The 21241-nt window shown below is 45.9% G+C and overlaps 1 protein-coding gene across 2 annotated transcripts in view; it reads left to right on the top strand.

The window, feature by feature from the left end:
• Positions 1 to 6700: 6700 nt before the first annotated feature.
• The window catches only part of PRKCQ (protein kinase C theta), a 65052-nt gene continuing 50511 nt past the window's right edge, over positions 6701 to 21241 (top strand). Inside the window, exon 1 of one of the 2 annotated variants that reach the window (XM_069801563.1) lies at positions 6701 to 6749. The gene's annotated coding sequence lies outside the window, so the exon portion shown is untranslated. Of the gene's footprint in view, positions 6750 to 8855; positions 9051 to 21241 lie in introns of those variants that run through there. The other variant, XM_069801562.1, reaches the window with a different exon arrangement.

Here is a 21241-nt window from a genome sequence, read left to right as displayed (position 1 = left end):
CAGCCTCTGCTCACCCCAGCTTAAGTTAAGTCTGCAGTGAAGAAGACATATTTCTGGGAAATTTAGGAGCGTGCACACCACAGCCACCCAACGGAATAACTCATTATTAGCAAAATTTGACTGAGAAACAACACCGTCTGTTGGCATCCTTGTTTCTTGTCAATAGACCAATTCAAAATAATTAGCAGGCCGGCTCACATGAGAAACACAGGGAGAATTCAGAGAAACAAAACAATGACCATCACAGGTCATCTTTGGCTCATGCCTGCTCATGGGTAGACTCCAGAGGAGAGGTAAAAAGTACAGAAAGGGCTGGGTTTGGGCTGGCTGCTCCCAGCTAGGAGATGGCACTGGTGCAAACCAAGCGCAGGAGGTAGATCAGCACTCATTTCGTGGCACCAAGAAGGTGACGGCGTGGCCTCAGCACACCGTGGAGCAGCGGGATGGCAGTGGAGTGAGGGACTGCTCAGCATCCCCGCATTGGGATGGGAGAGAGCAGAGTGGGCTGAGTCAGGGTTCCTCAGGCTTAGCCCACCACACCTTTCGAGCTATGTCTCAGTCTCACAGAGCCATTTGCTAAACCACTGATGACTTATCTCAAGGCCTTTCTTGGAAAAAGCCCTACTGAGATCGTGAAGACCGCTAATGAGCATCTGCATGTGCCTTTGGTGAAAGAGTCTGCTTGGGGCTTACATCTCCACCAGTGGCTGTGACAGCTCCTGCAGTCTTTCCCATGAGAAATCAGCTCTTCCTTTGGCTACGTCTTCACCACCTGGAGCTGCTTCTGGCATTAATTCATGCCATGCCTCAGGAAAGACTTTCCAATGGGACAAGTCTCCATCTTCTCCCCTGCCAGGCCTGTCCTGTCAGTTCTCACCACATGCCTTCCAGACGGGTCCAAGTGTAAAAGACACCTTGAGACAAGATGTCTGGGGACTCGTAGTGTGGGGATGTGTGACTGGTTACCCAAGAGCTAGACATTGCCCTTCTGTGTCCCTAGGCTTCAGTCTCCTGTCTATAAAAGAGGGAAAGCTGTTCCTTTTTATGGCACAGTGAGGATAAATATATTAAAAACTAGGAGGTGCTAAAACCCTGGATGTGAAAGATTTTGGTCTTGCCTTAGACAACCTGTTCTTTTGGGCTTTCCTCCTCCAGACTGTGTAAAGGAGGCTATTTGCTGCTAAGGACTTGGTCCCTTTTAGGATTTTGTACAGCACCCAGCACAGCAGGTTTCTGTGTTGGACACTCAGCACTTCTGAAATACTAGTGATAAACTGCTTTGATTTACTGCAGCACACAACCCAGAATCAAAGGTATCAGGCAAAACTTCTCAACTCCTCACTGCTACATAGCATTCATTTAAGATCCAAATTTGTATTAACATCATGGTGTCTTATTGCTCTTTCTAACAAACTGTTTTATTTGAAGAATAGGAATCTGTGACAATCTGTCTGCTGAAACTGTACAGATAATAACAAAAAAAAAAAAAAAAACAACCCAAACCTCTGGATTCCTGGGAGGAGGGTTCAAACTCATTATGAGTGCATGATCACTACATCACATGCAAGAGCCCTTACCCGCTGGACTGTTGGAAGTCCATTAGTTTGAAAGGAGTGACTATGTCTCCAAGGACAACATCTGCCCCACCTCGGCAAGCATCATAACCATCTTCTAGCCATGATGCTTACTTCAGATTTCAGTTATGCTGCAGCTTAAATCTTGGTACAGACATCAGTCATGGAAGGACACCGTGGTGTGATTTGTCAGCAGCGAGGCTCAAAACCCAGACACCCAGATCTAAAACTGGAAAAAAGGTCTCATATTCAAAACAAAGCACCCTGTATTGTTAGCACAGCGGCAACAGAAGATGGATCAACCTCCCAGTCATCTTGTCTTTAGAGTACCCTCTAGAGGAGTGCAAATTTCTGTGCTGAATACCAATGCCGTTACAAAGATAAATGTGAGCACACTTGAAATGCTGCTGGTCTCTTAACCTCTGTGACCTCCCTGGGCAATGACTTCTGCTAATCCCAACTGAATTTAAACTAAAGTCCTTTTAACTGGGAAGATAGTAAATACAGAGGGCATATAAATACATCATAAAAAAGAGCCCAATGTCAATTGGTTGCCCAAAGAGGGCTTGGAGTCTCCATCTTTGGAGATTTTCAAGAGCTGTCTGGACATGGTCCTGGGCAACCAGCTCTAGGTGGCCTTGCTTGAGCAAGGAGGTTGGACAAGATGACCTCCAGAGGTGTCTTCCAACCTCAACCATTCTGTGACTCTGTGATTTCAAAGATGACTACTGTTGATTTTGCTTCAGAATTCCCCTGCAATCAATTAATGTTATCAAAGGAGCTAGGAATGGCAGAATATGTGTGCCAGCAGTCCCTCAACCCCCAAACCAGGCAAATTGTCTCCAAGGGTGGTCAACGGCTAATGCCCAGGCATAAGAACAGACCAAGCTTGGGGTGAGCTTTCAATGATCCCCATTTCAGGGAGACTTTCTCGAGGTGGTGTCTTTGTGCAGAAGTCAGTGAAGGGCTATTGCTTTCACCCAAGCAACAGGGGACTATTCCCCAGGGCAGGAGAAGACCTTTTGCTCAAAAATGACTTAGCATTTTCAAAGCACCACACCTCTCATGCAGTGTCAACTAGAGCGTGTGGTCACACACATGAACTTTTTGGCTATGGAGCTGGCTGGGGAGGTTTTCACCCACTCCCACCCGTCCGCCACCCAACCCACCTCTTCCCCACCACGACTGTGTTCACTCAGCCCTTCATGTGGCCATGCCCTGTGAAAATGATGCTGGTTACAGGCAAAGGGCAACCCTTTCTTTTTTTCTTTTTTTTTTTTTTTCCAGTTTTGCTTTGCTTGTTTTTCTTAAATCCAGACCATTTTTGCTGCTCTGGCTGAGAGCACGGTGAGGCGATCGGTTGAGTCAGCAAAGCCATAACGTGGGGTGGGGAGGCAGGACACAGGCAGGAGGGAGGCAGAGCGTGGGAACCAGTAGGTAAGGGCAGGCAGCATCTTCACCTCCCTCAACCTGTGCCCTAAAATGCATTTTATGCATCTGCTTAAATTGATTATTTTGAATGCCACCAGCTCACAGCTGCTGCTAAACCACAGTATTGAGCCCGAAATAACTGAATAGGGACTGAGAAAAAGCTTTGCACATTTACAAAAATCGCAGTTGAGCAACCTTAATGGATTGGCAATACATTTTGCTTCGTATGTTTGGTTGATCCTTGGTATGAGACTAAGAAATCCTGGAGGGTACTGCAACACCACCAGTGATACGACCAGCATCACAACTTATTTCTCTTCACAGCTTGAAAGGGACAATATGTATCTCCAGTCAAAGAGTTTCAAGGAAGTAGAATCAGACTGGACCCTGTAGAAAGATTCTCCCAGAATTACTCAACCTTTTCTGGTGAAGCCTGGGAGACATGCACCATCACACAGTATTTTGCAAGTGGTTTGATTTGCTCACTGTGTTTCCTGTACTCTTCTGCAGAGGCCGGGGAGCTCCCGAGCTGGAAATCTGTAACAGCCGGGAGGACAGACCTCTCTTGGGAACACGCTGTTTGGGGAGTGTCAGACCCACTGTATAGTAGAAGGGATGAAGTGACCTCTCTGGTCCTTTCCAAGCCCTTTTTTTATGACTGCTAGAAGAGACTGAAATGTAAACCTCGTGTTAACATGCAGTACACACTTTGAGCAGGAATGGAAGCCTTTAGGAAAAGAAAAAATAAAAAGCCCAGTTCTAGTGTTATTTTAACGTTGAAAATTATCTAACCTGCTATATTTTCTTCTTTATTTTTCAAGCGCATTGACTCATTAACCGAGTTTCAATTAATTCAAAGCAAAGAGGAATATCTTACCTTCTTTTGCAGCAGTTATTAAATGTGTTCCCTTGTTATTTTTTCCCCACGCCTCCTTTAAATTAACAATAAATTGCAAATAATCACCCTTAAAAACCAAACAACAGAGACCAAATATTTTGAGAATGAAACTCTTCAGAAAGGCCTATTGCCCAGGCAAGACACTCAATCAGTTTGATTTTTTTTTCTTACTGAAAATGTGGGTGGTTTTCAAATACAGGAAAGAAAACACGATGGCTTGTGGTGATATTTTCCACCAGAAAGATGCAGCTTTAAGGGCTTTTGGTTTCCAAATACCTACACCCACAGGAGTAGCCTTGTCTGTTGTAGAAGGCAAGGCCTGATTAGTTGTACAAGTCAAGTTAAATGACAATAATAATGTACAGCAGTTGATGCGTGTTTCAGTGGAAGCTCTGTGTCAGCTGGGTAATTAATACAGCAGCTGCCTCCCAGACTACAGCGCTGCCGGTTTTAAATATGCAAAAAGCTGCTGCGAAAAAGAAGGGGAAAATCTGTTCTCCGTGTCCCTGCTGGATAGGATCCAGCTGAAGATGTCCCTGCTCATTGCGGGGGGGGTTGGACTAGATGACCTGGAGAGATCCCTTCCAACCCAAACCGTTTGCTGATTCTATGATTCTGTGACAAGAAGTAGGCTTAAATCACAGCAAAGAAGGTTTCGGTTACGCGTTAAGGGAATGCTTTCCAGCAGTGAAGGACAGCTTTGGGACGGGCTGTGGCAGGCAGGCATGGAGCTGTCACCAGAGGTCTGGAGGGACAAGATGGGTGAACGTCCCCTTAGAAAGGGCTCTTATTGGTTTTTCCTTGGGGCAGAAAGATGTCCTGCCAAGGATTTTTTTCTGCTCTGAGACCTTGTCGTTGCACAACCAAACGTTTTGCTGGGAGAGGACGCGGGCTGAAACCTTTTTCTGCCCCTATGTTGGAGCTAAGTGGCCTGATGCACTGTTGTGCGGGTGATCCACAGAAACTAATCCTGAGCCTAAACATTTGTGCATCTGCAAAGATCCCCATGTAACCAGCTGCTGTGTCATGCTCTGTCCCCCAGGAGGGATCTGGCATATGTGGGGTGGCAAAACCAATGGGGTCAGGGAATGGGGGAGAGACCATGGGGCTGCATAGGAGCTGGGGATACGCCACGATGAAGCCCGAAGCTTGCACAAATCCAGTCTAAGTGCAGGTGGATACGATGGTCCTCCAACCGTAACGTTCCTGTATTAATTGTAGCAGCAGCGGCAGCAACCGGTAGAGCTGAAAACTTAAGCTTGGGATGGGAATACATGGGATTTTAATTATCTACAGCTCACCTTCACTTGCGGTGAAAGAACCTCTTCTGCATGCTCACCAGTACCAACACCACATCTCTTGCCCCCCCCAGTATCATGGACTCTGATGCAGACAGGAAGGATGGATATGTAAGTTAATGGTGTGTGAGCAATTAAAATGCAAAATCATCTGCCTCATGAATGTCTCTTTCTCTCCTGCTGGTAACAAGAATAGGTATTATACTCAGCTGAAATTGTTCCAGAAAATAGGAGAGAACCACTCTTTGAAAGCAATTCATTTCCCCTGATTTCCAAAACCCCAGCAGCCTTTCTCTTTGCCTTGCCTTGCCTCCCCTTTCTTTATTTTAATGCATGCTTTACATTTTAGGGATCAGCAGCAAGGACAAAATAATCACAACGGTATTCAAAGAACCATCCCAGCCTGTTCAAAGCGAACACTTAGAGGTCCTAAAATTTCTAAACACCTCATTTGGATGATCTCAAACAAAATATCTCTTTTACAGGTCTGGCAGGTGGCATGTTCTGGCATTCTAACGGTGCATTGCCCCTTTAGGGAAACACCATTTGAGATTCTTCCCCGGAGCCTTAGGACCCACAGGAGGTACCTGAGCACGGCTTCACGGCTTCTGTGGGTACATCAGGGAGGTGAAGGACATCTGTGGGTCTCCTTGTTATAGCTGTAATCGTATTTGTTTGTTAGCAGCAGCGAAGCCCGCTCGTCTCACAGGGCTGACGTGCTCCTGCAGGATGGGGGGGGTTCGCACTGCCTTCTCCAAAATCCTTTGGCACCCGCATTTCTGGGGTTTCCTTTCCTTGTCGCTCCTCTCCCAGGTTCCCAGACCAGTTTCCCCCTCCGAGATCCACCTGTCCAAGCGCCAGCATCACACCCGATCTCACAGCACAGGAGGAAGCCACGAGACCAGCGGAGCTGAGAAGGTCTCCCAGTGGGTGTCCCAGGCAAAACCCACCTCCGACACCCCCAAGCCCTTTCGGGGGTGCGCCGAACAGGTACCGTCTGTCCGCCTTTCCTACAACAACATGGTCTGAGGTCAGGAAAAGAGATATTTCAAATCCCTATGGCCAAGAACATAACACGAAGGGATGGACGAACGGGGAAAAACTTCCCCGTGGACTTCCCCTCTGCACCCCTCAGCAGCCTGCAAAAAAAATTATAAAAAAAAATAAAATAATCAGGTCATCCTCATTATTTCATTCTTTTTTCGGTGAGCATTTTCTTTGCAGCCACGGTTTCCCCCTCTGCAAAAAAAGGGGATTACAACAGGAGGGTCCCTTGCAGGACGGGCCACGATGCTCAACTCCCAGCCAGCACCAGCACCGGGGCGGGGGGGGGGGCGGAATCGGGCCATTTTGGGGGTAAACCCGGGAAAAAAAGTTGGGGGGGGGGGACGGACCCGAGGGGGTGGAGGGCGGAGAGGGGGACGCGGCGGTGCGCGGAGCGGGGTGGTGCCGAGGAGGAGGAGGAGGAGGAGGAAGAGGCGGCGAGGGCAGGCGGGCGGCGGGCAGCGCCGAGCCGAGCCGAGCCGAGCCGAGGGGCGCGGGTAGCAGGTACCGACCGCGGAGGGGCGCGGAGCGGAGCGGAGGATGCGCGGACAAGGGGGGGGATGCGCCGGAGGAGGAGGGGGGGGAGACGATAGCGCGGGGCGCGCAAGATGCGCGCAGGAGGGAGAAGTTGCGCCCGGCGGGGCTGTGGGAAAGTTTGGGGCACTGCTCGGCGTTTCGGTTTTGGGGGGTTTTTTTTTAGTTTGTTTTTTTTTTTTTTTACCTGGGAGGCTGCTGGAGGACGCTCTGCTCCGGCTCTGAGTTCTTGTTCTGGGATTTTAAAGCTCTCGTCGTTTAGGCAAAGAGGGGGTTTTGTTTTTTTTTTCTTTCTGTTTTCTTAAATAAGAGTTTAAATTACTTTCAGGTTCTACACCTGATGTCTTTTGCGAGTGTTTGTGGTTTCGTAATCACATTTTCCTGCCTTTAAAAAAGTGTTGTTTTCTCCCATGCGCCTTCATGCAATACAAAGAAGAGAGGAAAATGAGAAAAACAATGAAAACCGACCATAACCAAAGTGTTATTCAACATAGCAAACAAACCGGGGAAAATATAGAGGGAAAATACTTTCCCCTGCTAGGTTCTGTGATGTTTTGTAGGTGTTTCTTGGTTACAGCAGTCTGTAGTAAGCCAGAGAGAAGTCTAGTTTTAGAGGCGAAGTTGTATCTCGGTAGCTGGCTATATCGTTTTCAGATCAGGTTTGTAATATTCTACAAACTAGCGCTGCGATAAGTTTGAAAGCAGATTTGAACAGCAAAGAGAAATGAACCGTCTCCATCCCTCCTCCGCTGCGTAGTGTTGTGAGCTGCATTTCCTTTCGAAGGAGAGGACTCGAAAACCCAGCCTGGCTGCTCGTCTTGAGACCTGGGTTATGTTCCCCGCATGCACGTTGAATGCTAATGAAGTTAAACTCTGGGGTGTAATCGGATTCTTTTTAATTGTAACTACAACGCAACTAACTTACTTCTCGGCTGTACTTTAATCTCCAGCGGTGTGATACTTTGCAGGGGTGGGAAGGTTTTTACCGGCTCTTGTTTTTTTTAATTTCCACCGATGAAACAACAGTAGCAAAGAAAATTACTTCAGCAGCTGAAAGCCACTCAATTGAGTCATGCTAATAACAGATTATTTAGTAGGGTTACTAGGGCAGGAAGAGATAAAGTTTCACTGAACTTGCTATTAAAAAAAAAAAAGGCGGGGGGAGGGAGAAGCAGAACTATTTGTGGTGAATAGGGCAATGTTCTCACTTTTGTGTTTTTGAACAGCCAAATCCTTGAGGTCCTGGACCTCTGGGTTTTATATTTCTTTTTTTTTTATCCTTCTTTTTGACTGAAGAAAAGTCTCCACATCCCAGTTGAGGCCGCCAGGCGTTTTTGAGTTTCTGGGGAATATGCTTTAGGAGCCGAGTCGAGGGACCGGCAAGGAGCATCTGCTCCGAGGAGGTCCTTGGCCCAGCTGGTTGCAGCGGAGCAGGGCTGCATCCAGCTGGAGGCATCGGACGGGCTCCTGAGAAAGATGTTTTTCTGGAGCTCACAGACCCACCGAGCTGCCATTGGCTGAATGTCTGACACCAGAGTTGAATCTGGATCCCGGCGTGAGCTCCGCGTTGTTGTCTCTGTCTCTTTTTTGGTGTCTAGGCTGGACGTGAGACTTTGAGGTCCACCAGCCTTCACTTGCCAAAGCTCCATGAGCCGTGCTGAACCCCTCGTTCTCCTAGCATGACTTTTTTGGCCAACTGCTGTGAGGACACAGGATGAATGAAGCAAGTGATGCTCAGCCTGTGCAGAGGTTTCTGACTTGAAAGACTCCTTGCTTTAAGATGATGCCACAGTTGTACTGGCATAGGCAATGCAGAGCTTAGTTAGACTTTATCCCCACTTCTACATGTCCATTGGGATTTTTTTCAAAGCCCCATCGAAGATTCAGATCCGCCTCCTGAACCTCCATCCTGCATCTCAGTAGCCCCCTGTTCCCAGGCTGTTTTTATAATCACACTGCGTAAAAAATTTCATTTTTTTTCACACTAAGGAGAGCTATGAGCAGAGGGTTATTACACTGCCAGGGTGGAGCTAACTGATTTTTTTTTTTTCTGCCTCAAGTGTGTTTCCTTTCAAAAAAAGTCACTCAGTTGACTCTGAGAGCTTCTCACGGATGCAGTGTGTGCCTCACCATCACGTCAGAGATGGAGGATCTCAAAGAAAAGGTTTAAAGGGAGAGACAAGGAAGAAGGGATGGAGGGAAGGAGAGCCCAAGCAGCTTAGCTTCCCGGCATGACAAGTTTTTATTTTTCCTCCTTGGGATCTTTTCCAGGTTAGTCTCCATGTATGCTCCCGCTTTGTTCTGAGGAAAGTGATATGGTGAATGCAACTTTTGAGGGCAACTTGTTGTTTTCTTCTCTTATTGTCTGGGTTTAATTGCAAAGATCTCTGCAGCAGCCTAGGAGGGAGGTTGAAGTACTAACCGCCTTTGAGGGGTTTGTCAGGAGGGCTCCTCTATAGGAGCTGCTCTTGGCTTTTTATGTATATGTTTGTGGTTCTAAGTTAAAACATTTGGCTGCAAATTCTGCTGTTGCTTCCCATTTTGCTGAAGCCAGGGTTTGTGTAAGCAGAGTGTTGTTCTTTTTGCCTAAGCTTAAAAAATTGATTCTCGAAATGGAAAAGGAAGAGAAAGTCAATATAATAGTATGAACATCCAAAACCTGTATGTGTGAAATCATCTGTAGCACCAACCAGAGCCTTGATCCTGTAATCATAGGTACCTACAGCTTGGTGTGCATGCACAGTTCCCTTGCAGGGTTTCTCACGTGCTAACTGCCTGTTCTCACATAGAAATATTCACCGGATCATGTTTGTGATTGACATCAGAAGGCAGCCTGCGTTAGCCTGCAAGCTCACCGTGACAGTTTGTCACCACCGTTCCGTGGTGGGGTTCTCTGTTCGCCTGCACCTGCATCCTAACCAGAGCATCTGACTCTTGGTTGTAGGCCTGGCTGGAAGGAAAACATTGGCAAAGGCGGCGTAAACTGCAAACGCTTCTCTGTAGCCCATTGTAAAGTGCTTTTTGTATCTTTGCTTGTTTGTGTTAATTTTGTGACGTATCAAGCCTGCTGGAGATTTTTAATTTGTCACCACCAACCAGATCACATCCAACAGTAGAGATAACGTTTATTAACTTTGATGATGTTTGTGGAACGAACCCAGATTGCTTTTCAAATTACACACAGCTGTTTTAGCAACGGATAATTCCTCTGCTTTGTATCGTACCTTGTAGCAACACCACTTGCTGAGGCAGAATTGTGCCATCCCATTTGGGGATATTTTTAGTTCCACCTATGTGTAAGAATACTTTCCTGTGTTTGCTCCTTTGGGGCAGAAATGCTGAATGGAGGAAGTGTATGGTTGTATAGGATGTACCCGGGGTGGGATGAAAAGAAAATGGTGCAGCTCTCAAATAACCGTACCTTGCCTCTCTCACCACGGTGCCAAGTGTGTGGTGAGGATGTAGAGTTCAGTTATCTCTGAGGTGAATTTCTTGATATTTATCTGAGCCGTAAAGAGCCCTGAGATTTATGGATGATAAGTTCTACATAACATTTTTCTGTTTTTTGTGAATGGTCATTTCCACAACGCATTCGACCTGTTTTGGGCTGGATTGCTTCTCAGTAAACAGCTGCCTCGATTATTATGTCTTTTAATTTGCTTAGCATTCATTCAAAAGAAGTGTATCCTCTTGTCCTTATTGTTGTCAAGTGCAAACATCCCACTTATCTCCAGGAGATACAACAATATAGTCACAGCATATGCAGGCATAGGAAATACCAACCCTAACAGTCAAAAAAATTTCCAGTTGATAAAAGAGTGAGAACAGGGATGTTATGAACCTTGTGGCCATCTGCGTATCATACTCAGCCTGACTGTGTTGCTCCCGTGACTTCTGTTACATGTACCGAACTTTTCATTTTGTTGGGGAAGTGAAGGGACTCTTAATGCTGAGACCATTTTAGGGCATCCTCACCCTGCCAGGTCAACGGGGAGGGAAGGGCTGCTGGGTACAGCTCGTTACGTGAGCACTTTGTGCTGTGTCCTCTGCAACGTTTTTCCTGTGTGGCCGAGTGTTTTAACCTACAGGTGTTGGACTGACACTCTGTCACTAAGCTGTCAAGGACCTGACCTGCATGTCAGTTTGGACCTGGCTATAAAACAGGGGAAAAACCTCCACACTTTGCATAAAGATTATGGAGAAAGTAGCTCTCAACTGCCTGGGAGGTGCTTGCAGACAAAAAGAGGTGTCTCAGCCAGCAGAACAATGTGAAAAACCTCAAGATAGCCACAAACAAGGCCATGAACTTCACTGAGCAGTGTTACTGCAGCTGTGTGGAGACTTCAAACGAAAAAGAGTAGAAAAGATCATTCTACCCCATTCTGTCACCCAAGGCCAGGGCACTCTTGTGCTTCCATCAGGAGACGATGCCACTTCTCCAGGAGCTGAAGACAGTCTTTATGGAGAAACTGTATCTTTCATGGCAGAGGTTTTTTATTTGCATCTCAGCATTAATGCCTCATGAATACCTGAGTTTAGAAAAAGAAAAAAGTCCTGCATTTTATCCCCACTGATTACAAACTAGAAAAACAGGAAAAAATAAAAATAAGAAGTGTCTTTTTTTTTCATGAGAAATATCTACTAGTTTACCAAAGTATTGCTGCATTGAAATCATCTCCCAGTATAGACAAGGCACCTACAGTGGTGAAAAATTCAGGCAGTTTTCATCCAGGGATGCCAGACCATGAACAGTTAAAGGAAAGAATTTGATGTGACATCAAAGAGAGGTGCCTATAGGAGATAGTTTGAACACCTTCCATGATATGTAAAGGAATTCAAAGGTAGCAATAAAAACCTTTCTGTACTTAGCACATTATAATTATCATCAAACATGAGAGTAGGAGAACTGCCTTCATAATTATTACTGCCCTGACCAGGAGCTGAGGATGAGACAGTACATGAACGCATACAAAAAATTGATCCTAGGGAGTTTGCAATGTACATAAGAATGAGTTATAGCAAAGGCAACAAAAGCATGGTACATATGGAAATAGGAATGGTGAAAGAAGGAGATGGAAGGAAGGAAGAGTCTTGCAACCTTGTGTGTTGCAAGATGACAGCTCTTCATAGGTGTAGTGACATGCTCCCAGGTAAGGTGTTAGAAAAACAGGGTCTAAGCTGGAAGCTTCAGGGTTACAGATTCAGTTGGGTTTAGAGGCCAGGAGAAATAAAGGTGTTTTCCTTTCCAAAACACAGAAAATGTTCAGGTTTTTTTACTTCTTTAGTGGAAATATTTTGGTCCACAAGAAGAATGTTTTCATTCTGAATTCTGTTATTGTGTGTCATAGGAATTTAGTTAGAGATAGTACGCGCTTTTCCATTCAGTGGATTTCCTGAAGCTTCCAAGATGCACCATAACCACTTTATGTGGTGCAGAAAGGTGTTGGCTCCAACCCCAATGTCTCTGGCAGTAGTGTTCAAGGAAGATGTGGTCCTGTGGATAAACCTGGTTGACAGAAAGAATGAGGATATGAGGGAATCTTATCTATAGTTTCCATGAGGCATTATGACAGGTTGGCTGAATCAAAACATTTCAGATGTTGCACCTCAGTTTCCTAGAGCAGAAAACATAGCTTTTCTTCAGAAAATACTTATTTCTTTTTGGTTGAAAAAGTGGTTCTGTATCAAATATGTTTGACAATTTTCTATGGCAACAAGAAACGCTGGCTCACCACCTGCTGCTCATGGAGGGTTTTATCATTTAGAAAGGCAGGAAAATGATGGTTGAAACTGGTTTGAAAAGGTCATTCCAGACGCTGGTGGTAACATGGGAGAAGATGTCAGCATGCCTACAGAAGCAGATCAGTGAGTGGAGGAGGTAGGATAGACCTCAGACTCACCACGACAGCAATCTGGGGCAGGAAAAACCCTGTGCAGACAGACAGCCTGAGAAGAAGGGGCTGGTTACAGCGAGGTGGGTAGAAGATAGGTTGGTATATGGTGAGAGGTGGGTGTGGGACTGGGGGTGGTTAGTACATTCCTGCCTACTGCAGAAGGGTGAAGGTTTAAGCTAGAGATTCACCTGTGTTTAGGTCTAGCACATTGTACAGGAGTACTCTTCAGTTCTCTTGAAGCTTTGACTCTTTCCTTGGCTTCGTTAGCATCATTGCTGGGCATGAGGATTCATGCTTACACACCTCACCAGAACAGCTAAGACAAGAGCGTCCTTGTTCCTTGCTCCTTGTAAGAAAGAAAGACACTTCCAGAAAATGTGCCTGGGACAGAGTTAGCGAATTACCTCCTGTTAGGTCATATTTGAGGCATAAGACCTTTCTGCCTGTTGCTTCTTCATGGAGAGGAGGCCTTATTGCCCCAGAACCAGAGCAGACCCACTCAGACTCTGCAATAATGCAAGTGTGCCTTTTCCTCAAACTCCCAGTTTATGGGCAGTATGGAGCCACTGTTTATTTTCAGGGTGGAAAGTGAGGTCTCCAGAGATCCGGGTGAACTTAGTGAACCCAAATGTTCATGTTATGTAGCACAAACCAAGTCCCAGTCCAAACTAAAGCAATGATGCCTGGTCATGTTCCCTCAGTGACATTTCTTTTCCTTGCTGGACCATCTTTGGTGTTAAGCAAAGGACTGGGACCTGCTGCCTGCTCTTTCCATCCAGGCAGGATACACAGCTCCACCTGATAGCTGGTGTAAGCCACTGGATGTGCTCCTGAGAGCAAGCGTGGCCCATTCTTTATTGTGTGTCTGGAGTTACTGGCTATGCCAATAAAATAACAGGGCTGAGCACTGTGCTGCAGTCAGCAAGAACATTTAAGCATCGGCACAGTCCCAGGTCTGGTTGTGGCCCGTTTGAGCAGCGCTCTGGCAGGCACACTTTGAGTGGTAGCGTATGATAGGGACAGTTCCCTGTAGGCAGGATGGACAAGGATCTTTCAAGGAAGGGAGATGTACCCAAGGGATGGATGTACTTTTGTTCTTGGGACCAGAGAAGGTACCTTGGTCCACTCAATGTGGGACATGTGTGTCCATGCACTGCTGATGCCAACAGTGTTGGCTTCATTTCACAAGATCAGACTGCCTCGTTTGGGTTTAGTGGGACCTTGGTGACCGTCAGAGGACAGAAAGGAGATACGCCCTTCCCCTTAGGAAGGGATGTAGCCAAAAAGGGGTAATGAACCTAATGAATTGTCCTTGCGTGCTGCATATAGCAAGTTTGGGACCTCAGCAGAGAAGGTGAGAAGAAATGGCTGTCCTGGTCACCAGCATGGACCTGCTCCTCACTGCCATGTCTGGGCCAAGTGTTGTGGACTAAATCACAGCCCTAAAAAGTTGTCTCTGAGGGCATAGACTCCTCTGGACTCCTCTGTTTCTTACCTTGCTAAGTATGAGGCATTTGAAAGTTCCAGTAACAGTACAGCAGACAACTTATTATCCAAACAAATAGCTCTAAGTCAAACACAGATTCCTTTTCTGTCATCACGCCTGGATATTTCATTGCAGAGCAGCCACCCGCCCAGGCCAGGAAGTGCAGTTCCTCCCTCACGTGTCATGACACCACATGTTTTCTGGAAAAACAAATAAACCAGCCCATCCCAATAAGCAGCAGGGCTGTCGCACCACTGTAAACGCATGCATTTGCTGAGACCGTGGATTTAATGCAGCTCATCTCGGGGACGCAGGGATCAAGGGTGAAAGAGGATGTATTCTCAAAGCAGACTGGCTGGAGGGCTTTGGCTGACTTGTCATTTTCTGAAGTTATTCTGGTTTTTTGTGGGAGAAGAACCCCTCTAACAAATGTACTCGTAACTTTGGACTGGCTTTAAGGTTTTTCTTGGGTTTGGTAGGTGTATACTTTGTCCTTGTCTGCCCTCTTTGATGCAGTAACTCAACACTATGGACCCAGTTCCGTCCTTGGGACCAAACACGCAGCAGCAGTAGACTCACTGTGAGCTAAAAGTCTTACTCTGAGAGGCCAAATTTAACCTGTAGCCTAAATAAACTGCCTAGGTATGTCCCCTTAATTTTATTTTTTAATTTAAAAAAAAAAAAAAGAGAGAGACAAATGCTAGTGGCAGCAGGATTATCTGCAAACACACACATGTAGGGCTGGAGTAACTTTCCTGAAACATGCAGGTTTCTTGCAGCTTTGCCTTGGCACGAGTGAAGTCCTAATTCAGCTTGGTCTTTTAATGACCCCGTGATTTTGTAAATAGCAGATAACAATCTACAGGGATACTCAGGGTTGCCACAGCCAGCAACAGGACGGCTGTCACATTAACGAAGAGGCCAAGCTTTGGGGTCATGTAGCACCATAAATCCCCATGAGCCTTGCTCCAGACTTCTGCGACTGCATTGGGAGCAGAAACTTAACTTCTATTTTGTTTCAAAACTAAACTTGCATATGATTAATTTTTCACTTGGATCCAAGCCTTTTCTTCTGAGAAGGTTTTTGATGTGGTCATTTGATTTTGCTGTGGAGTTTCTATGTGCTGGTGAACCTGCTCCTCTTCTGATGTAAATCAGCAGTACAAGTCAGGAATAGCTGCGGTGGGGGAAGAATCAGTCTGAGTGAAAGAGGAGGCATTTTGGGTCTGATGTGCTGAGAACAGAAAGAGCAGCTGAGGCTTATAGAGATTTGTTCTGGCTTGTGAATGGGATTTAGACAAGGTCGCACCCTACTTATCCACGGAAACCAGGGAGACAAATGCTGATGTGGGAGTCACTGTTATTTGTCTTGAAGGACTATGCACGTGTTGAGAGCTGAATTTACCCAGATTTTCCCCTCCCACCCTTGCAGTAACACTTGCTATTTATGTTTTGATTTATAACTTTGGTGAAATAGAAAAGAACGTGCATCCTCCAGCTTCCGTTTTCAGCTCTCCTGTCCCCTCCTCCCCCTCGTACAAGGGCAGGCTGTTTGTAAAGGCAACTACAGATATTGGTATTAAAACATTGGAGCAAATTAGATAAAGAAGTGTCTTGAAAACAGCTCTGCTTCTCCCTGTCCTCCCCTCGTCAAAGCAAGGTGGGTCTTTGTAATATATTTTCTAGTGAAATTGGAAAGGATGGTGCTTTTACCAAATGTCATCTTTAGAAAATATGGTTATACAGCTTATGTCAGTTTTTCCAGTTCCTAGTTATTAGCATTGTCCTTATGCCTTATTTATAGATTGGTTTCAAACGCCATAGAAAGTTAAATAGTTTTCAGTGAGTTTTGGTTCAGAGTCTGTTGCACTTAGCAAAGCTGCAGACCATCTTTGTGCCCTCAGCTTATTCATGTCTCTCTGCACTACATGTGTTAGTTCATTTGGGTTTCGGTGCAGACAAACACCCATAAGCTGATCTCTGAATTTGCTTAACTGCTGGCTGGTGAAACACCACGGCTGGGAGCCAGCCCCTCTCATCTCAGAAACCTAAATGTCGGACAGACAGCTCCACCTGAACGAGCTGCCTGGTCTCTGTTTGTTGGCTGGAGGGAGAAAGAGGCATTTGAGGTCACCAGGCATTTGACCCGTTTTAGTCAGCTGCATGGGGATAACGGAAATCGAAAACCCAGCAGGTCCCTTTCTGTCATTTATGAAGAGAGCCTGGGGTGAATAGTCCATATGCAGATGTATACAGAGTAGGTAGTAGAGTGAATTTCTAAAGTTAGGTGTCAGGAATCCCAGCCGTATATTGGTTTGTTTGGGCAAAGAGGGGAGGGAAGGGGACCTCCAGTGTGTCACGATCAATAGAAAGACCCATATCAATGTGGAAGGGATGGACATAAGCTGGTTCCTGGGGACTGGGGGCCCTTTTGGGCAGAGGATCCCAGTAGTGGAAGCATCACCAGCTACAGCCCCATCTGCTCACGGAGCTCTCCTGCTAATCCCACAGAGGAAGACCGTGGTGGTGGATGAGGAGCGAGCAGAGGGCAGTGGCATGGCAGACAAGCAGGATTTGGTGTTAATTGAATGAGCTTTGGACCACGGAACTGATGTGAGCACCTGAATTCAATCCTTTCAGGGAACGCCATACGTGCTTGCTGAAGTCCTAGCAGCCGCCAATATGCCTCTTCGTGGTACAGCTCCTACTTGCACAGCCCCTCGGAAAAATCAGGTTCTGCAGTTCTGTGTTAGGCAACAGCTGTGCCATCACTTCAGAAAAAGGAGAGTGATGCTGAGGTGAACCCTGTGTGGTTTCTGGGGATTGTGAGCCATGGTAATACCGAGATCGCTAGTGTAGGATGGACTGAACATTAGTTTGCTTTGTGTGAGGCTCTGTGCTACCTCCTGAGCTCAGGGACAGCCTGAGCCAGGGCTACTTAGTAGGAAAACCAGCATGAGTTTTGGGGAGAAAGGAGGCAGATATTGTCTGCGTGATCATGACTTAGCTCTTCACACAGTGTGAAGATGAACCCATGAAGGTTCTCTTAAGCAGCCAGGAGGTGATATGAAAAAAAAAAACCAACCACCCCAAAACCAAACCAACCAAACAAAAAGACCCCAACCAACCACCCCCCCCCCCCAAACAAAACAAAACAAAAAACTGATTCTCTGGGCTAAAATGAATTTTGACTGTGTTTTGCATTACATTCTTCCACCCACTGTGTGTCCTGTAACCACCCAGTCAGGGAGATAACTAAGGGCAGAAGCACAGAAAGAAACTGGTGGACAAATGACCTCTCAGAGACTTAGCTAAATGGTAAGTGGGGTGGAAAAGTATGAAGAGACAGAGATGGACGGTCTCTCAGGAGCCCACCTGAGGCTCTGATGCTGAGAACAGGACACTAAACTATAAGTGGGAAGAGGGCTTTCAGCCTAGCTGGAGCCAGAGCTTCCTTATTTAAATAGAAGTATAGTTTTAAATTGAGCTTTGGTCTGACTGAGGAAGAGGGAATGATATGTCAGATTTTATTTAAGGAAGTGGCCGGAGTGTGAAGGCATTGGGAGTGGGAAAACATAGAGGTTGGTGTTGCGATGGTGTTGACAAGAGAGAGCACAGGTATGCCATCTGCAGAAGGGAGCCCTGAGATTGATGGAAATAAAAAAAACCCTCCTGAGGGTCATTTTGGTGAAGCTGTGGAAGCAAAGACTGATGGCGCAGAGAATGAAGGCAGAAGTTGCAGGTCAGCCAGCTTCTGCCGTGCAAAAAAAGTATTTCTGCTTTTAAGGTGTTTAAGAATAAACATGAAACTGCAAGGGTGTGGAGAAGGCTGAATTATCTGAAATCTTCGTGGTGGTGTTCCTTGTAAAGTGTGAGCTGGGCCAGGTGCTCAGGGGGGTGGAGATTCCTGCAGACTTACTGGGAGGACTGCAGGGCAAAGGGAAGGCAGCTGAGGGCTGGGGACCAGAGCTGGGTTCATGCTGTTGGCATGCCTAAAATGAAGTTATCTGGCAGTCAGGCATCTTTTTGCAGTTCCTATCTGCTAAGCCTGATAGGAAATGTCCAGTGCTGCAGAGGAGTGGGGAGAAAACACTAATTCTGCTTAAATAATATTGCAAGCTCTGGAGAAACACAGGACAACCCTAGATCAAAATGAGTTTCCTAAAATACATCTCCAAAGTCCTTTGTGTCACACAGAAGTAAGGTGTGGATGTCCAATGTAGACTCCAGTTACAATCTGAGGCTCCTCTGTGACAAATTTGGACACATTTTGGGGGAGTACGTGGTAACACCAAGCACACATGAAGCTTTGCTCCTGACAGATGGCTAGATAGATACATCAAGGATGATGTAGATAGTCTGCCAGGAGGCAGAGAGATGAGCAAAATGCTCTTTTCCAGCCCAACATTTCCGTGGTTCAGCGTCCAAATACCTTTAGCAGATTTCTGGATTAAATAAAGACATTAAATACCTCTACTGCTGAATGAGGTTAACCATAGGCGTGAAACTGCCTGCAGAAGGAAGGATGTTAATATGTCCCATTATGGTCCTGCCCCCCTCCTTGGGACTTCTTCTTTGTGTTTTTTTTAAGGGAAAGAAAATAAAAAAATAGGTGCAGATGCTGGCACTGGCAGGAAGTTCAGTGCATTAACGACCATCCTGATACAAGATGATGAAGTATTTGAGATGCACTCCACCTGTGTCATTAAAAAAAAAAAACACCGAAAGCTAAACAAAAAGATCATAGCAAGAGGTCTGTGAACCGGTGTGAAAATCTTACAGAAATACAGGAACTGCTGGGCTAACGAACAAGAGGCCAAAGGAAAGGAGATATTGTAGCTACATCTCAGTTCAAGATATTCTTATTTCCCTCGTTACATTAAAAAGCTCTTTGAAAGAATTTTGTGTGCAGTGTTTGAAAAACAGGGTGCTGTCACTTCAAGTTTAGCACTGTGTTTGTTAGAAGACAACTAAAACCTGAAAAAAGAGGTTAGGAATAAAAATTATAAATAAGTACAATGGGGATAATTATTTTGAAAACATTTATTTTGAGTTTGTGTGGCCCAAGTGTTGCAGAAATGCAGTGGCACAGGAAATTAAATTAACCAGAAAAGCTCCCCAGGAAAATAAGAAAGCAAAACTGACAAGTTGCTTTTAATAATCTGGACCCCCGAAAATGCACAAAAAAAGAAAAGATTTACAAAGGAGAGTAAACTGGATAGTTGTGCATCTTTCCAATGGGACAGGTGAGGATGCAAGTCTGCTTTGTTTCAGGACCACACCTGACAAATGTTCATTAAATGTGAGGAAAAAAAGGGTTATGACTTAGCTTCAGGGACAGGACCTTGAGGGGTTTATTCCAAATAGGGATTTGGTGGGTCTGCTCTTCTTCTCTTTCCCATTTGCAGAAATAACAAGGGTTTTAGCTTTAAAAGTCTTGCCTCTCCAGAGGGAGATAAATTCACATTGCCTACTGGAAAACAAAAGGCACATGTGAAAGAGATTCTCCTTTTGGGGTAAGACTTTGGCTGCTTCTATATGAGCAAATTAAGAAGTGCTGAGGAGTGTTCCCGGGCACCGGACCCTCTTTCCATTTCTAGAGTGACTTTCAGAGCGGATGGTTTTGGCTCTGGCCTGGCAGGATCTGTGGGGTCCCCACCCAGCTGTATTTCACTACCTTTTCAAGCTATCGTAACTGTTAGACATGAATGCGTCTGCTCCTGGAGCAAACCCTACAATCTGGGTCCTTTTCACTGGACACCAGAACATCAGTGGTAGGACTGATCTTGGCCATCTTTGGGGTAGATGTAATCATAGTGGGGAAAGAGCAATTCCCAGATGGGATTGACTTAACGTATTTTAAACGTCTTCTTTAGGATGGGGTGATGCACCGCTACAAGTACTTATATCTCTTTACTGGATATGATGGGAGCTGGGGTGGTAGCCCATACATGCGCTGCAGTTGTCTGCGTATATTCACGTGAATGCACCCTTAATCTCTTCACCAGCAGTGAGGCTACGATTTCCCAGTCTCTTTATCCCAGCCAAATGCAGTTGCTGCATACCATCCCCCATGTCATCATTCCTGCTTAGTGCAGGCCCCCGCGTCCGTGCTGGGTCAGTCAGATCAGGGAATGGATGCAGCTGCAAGCTGGCTTGTCAAGTAAAGAAAAGAAGAAGGGTTGCTTTTAGAGAAATCTGTTCCCTGATCCCAAACCCTACACAGATACTGGGGTGTGCTGGAAAAGGTTGGGAACCTGCAGTGTGAGACGGGGTGGAGAGCTGAACCATGTCTTTGGACATAGCCTGCATTTAGGTCAGGTTTAAGCAATTGTTATGCGGAGACCTAAGGATAGCAAAGCACAAATTCAGTTTTTGAGACCCAGCTATACATGTACCTGGTAGAATGGTTGTAGATTCCGTCCTAGAGTCTGTTGTTGTATGCAATGACCACTGGCATTCCCAACAGCAATTTTCTGTAATTGCCCCAGTGGTACAAATACCAACCCTTTCACAGCTGTAAGTCTGTTCACCTGCGTTAACTCCACTGTAGCTAAATCACGTATAAGATCTGAAATAGACCTGAGGCTCCGGTTTTGCCTTGCACACAACAAATGCAACAGGAAGAAACCACGTGAACTCAGCAGAGTCCAAACAACCATGTTTGTAGGCTATATATGGGAGACCAGGTCCCGTTACCGATACACGCAACTTGCTCTAAACACAGCATCACAAGCTGTCCCAGAGACTTTTAAAGAGAAATGCCCATTCCCGTGCCTGCCATTGGCCCTAGAAAAGCCTGCAAGCCTCATTTCCATATGGCAGAAGAAATGCTTTGCCTGGGTCCTCTGTGTCTGCAAGCCATGGGGAAGGGTTTGCGTGGAGACCATCGCCTATGTTTTGACATTCCATGAAGTTTTGGGAGATTCTTTAGTTGCATGGAGTCTGGTATTGTTCCAATGCCATCAGAGGCCGCTGGTCCTGCTTTCCTTGCCCTCTCCCTCAGCCACCTTTGTGAAATGCTCCAGACGGGGTGGCTGACTATGAAAAGAGGGAAAATTAAATGGCTTTGCAAGTTCCCC

This window comes from Haliaeetus albicilla, chromosome 14 (genome assembly GCF_947461875.1).
Source record: "Haliaeetus albicilla chromosome 14, bHalAlb1.1, whole genome shotgun sequence".
NCBI classification, from domain to species: domain Eukaryota; kingdom Metazoa; phylum Chordata; class Aves; order Accipitriformes; family Accipitridae; genus Haliaeetus; species Haliaeetus albicilla.
This window is presented reverse-complemented; position numbering and strand designations above follow the sequence as displayed.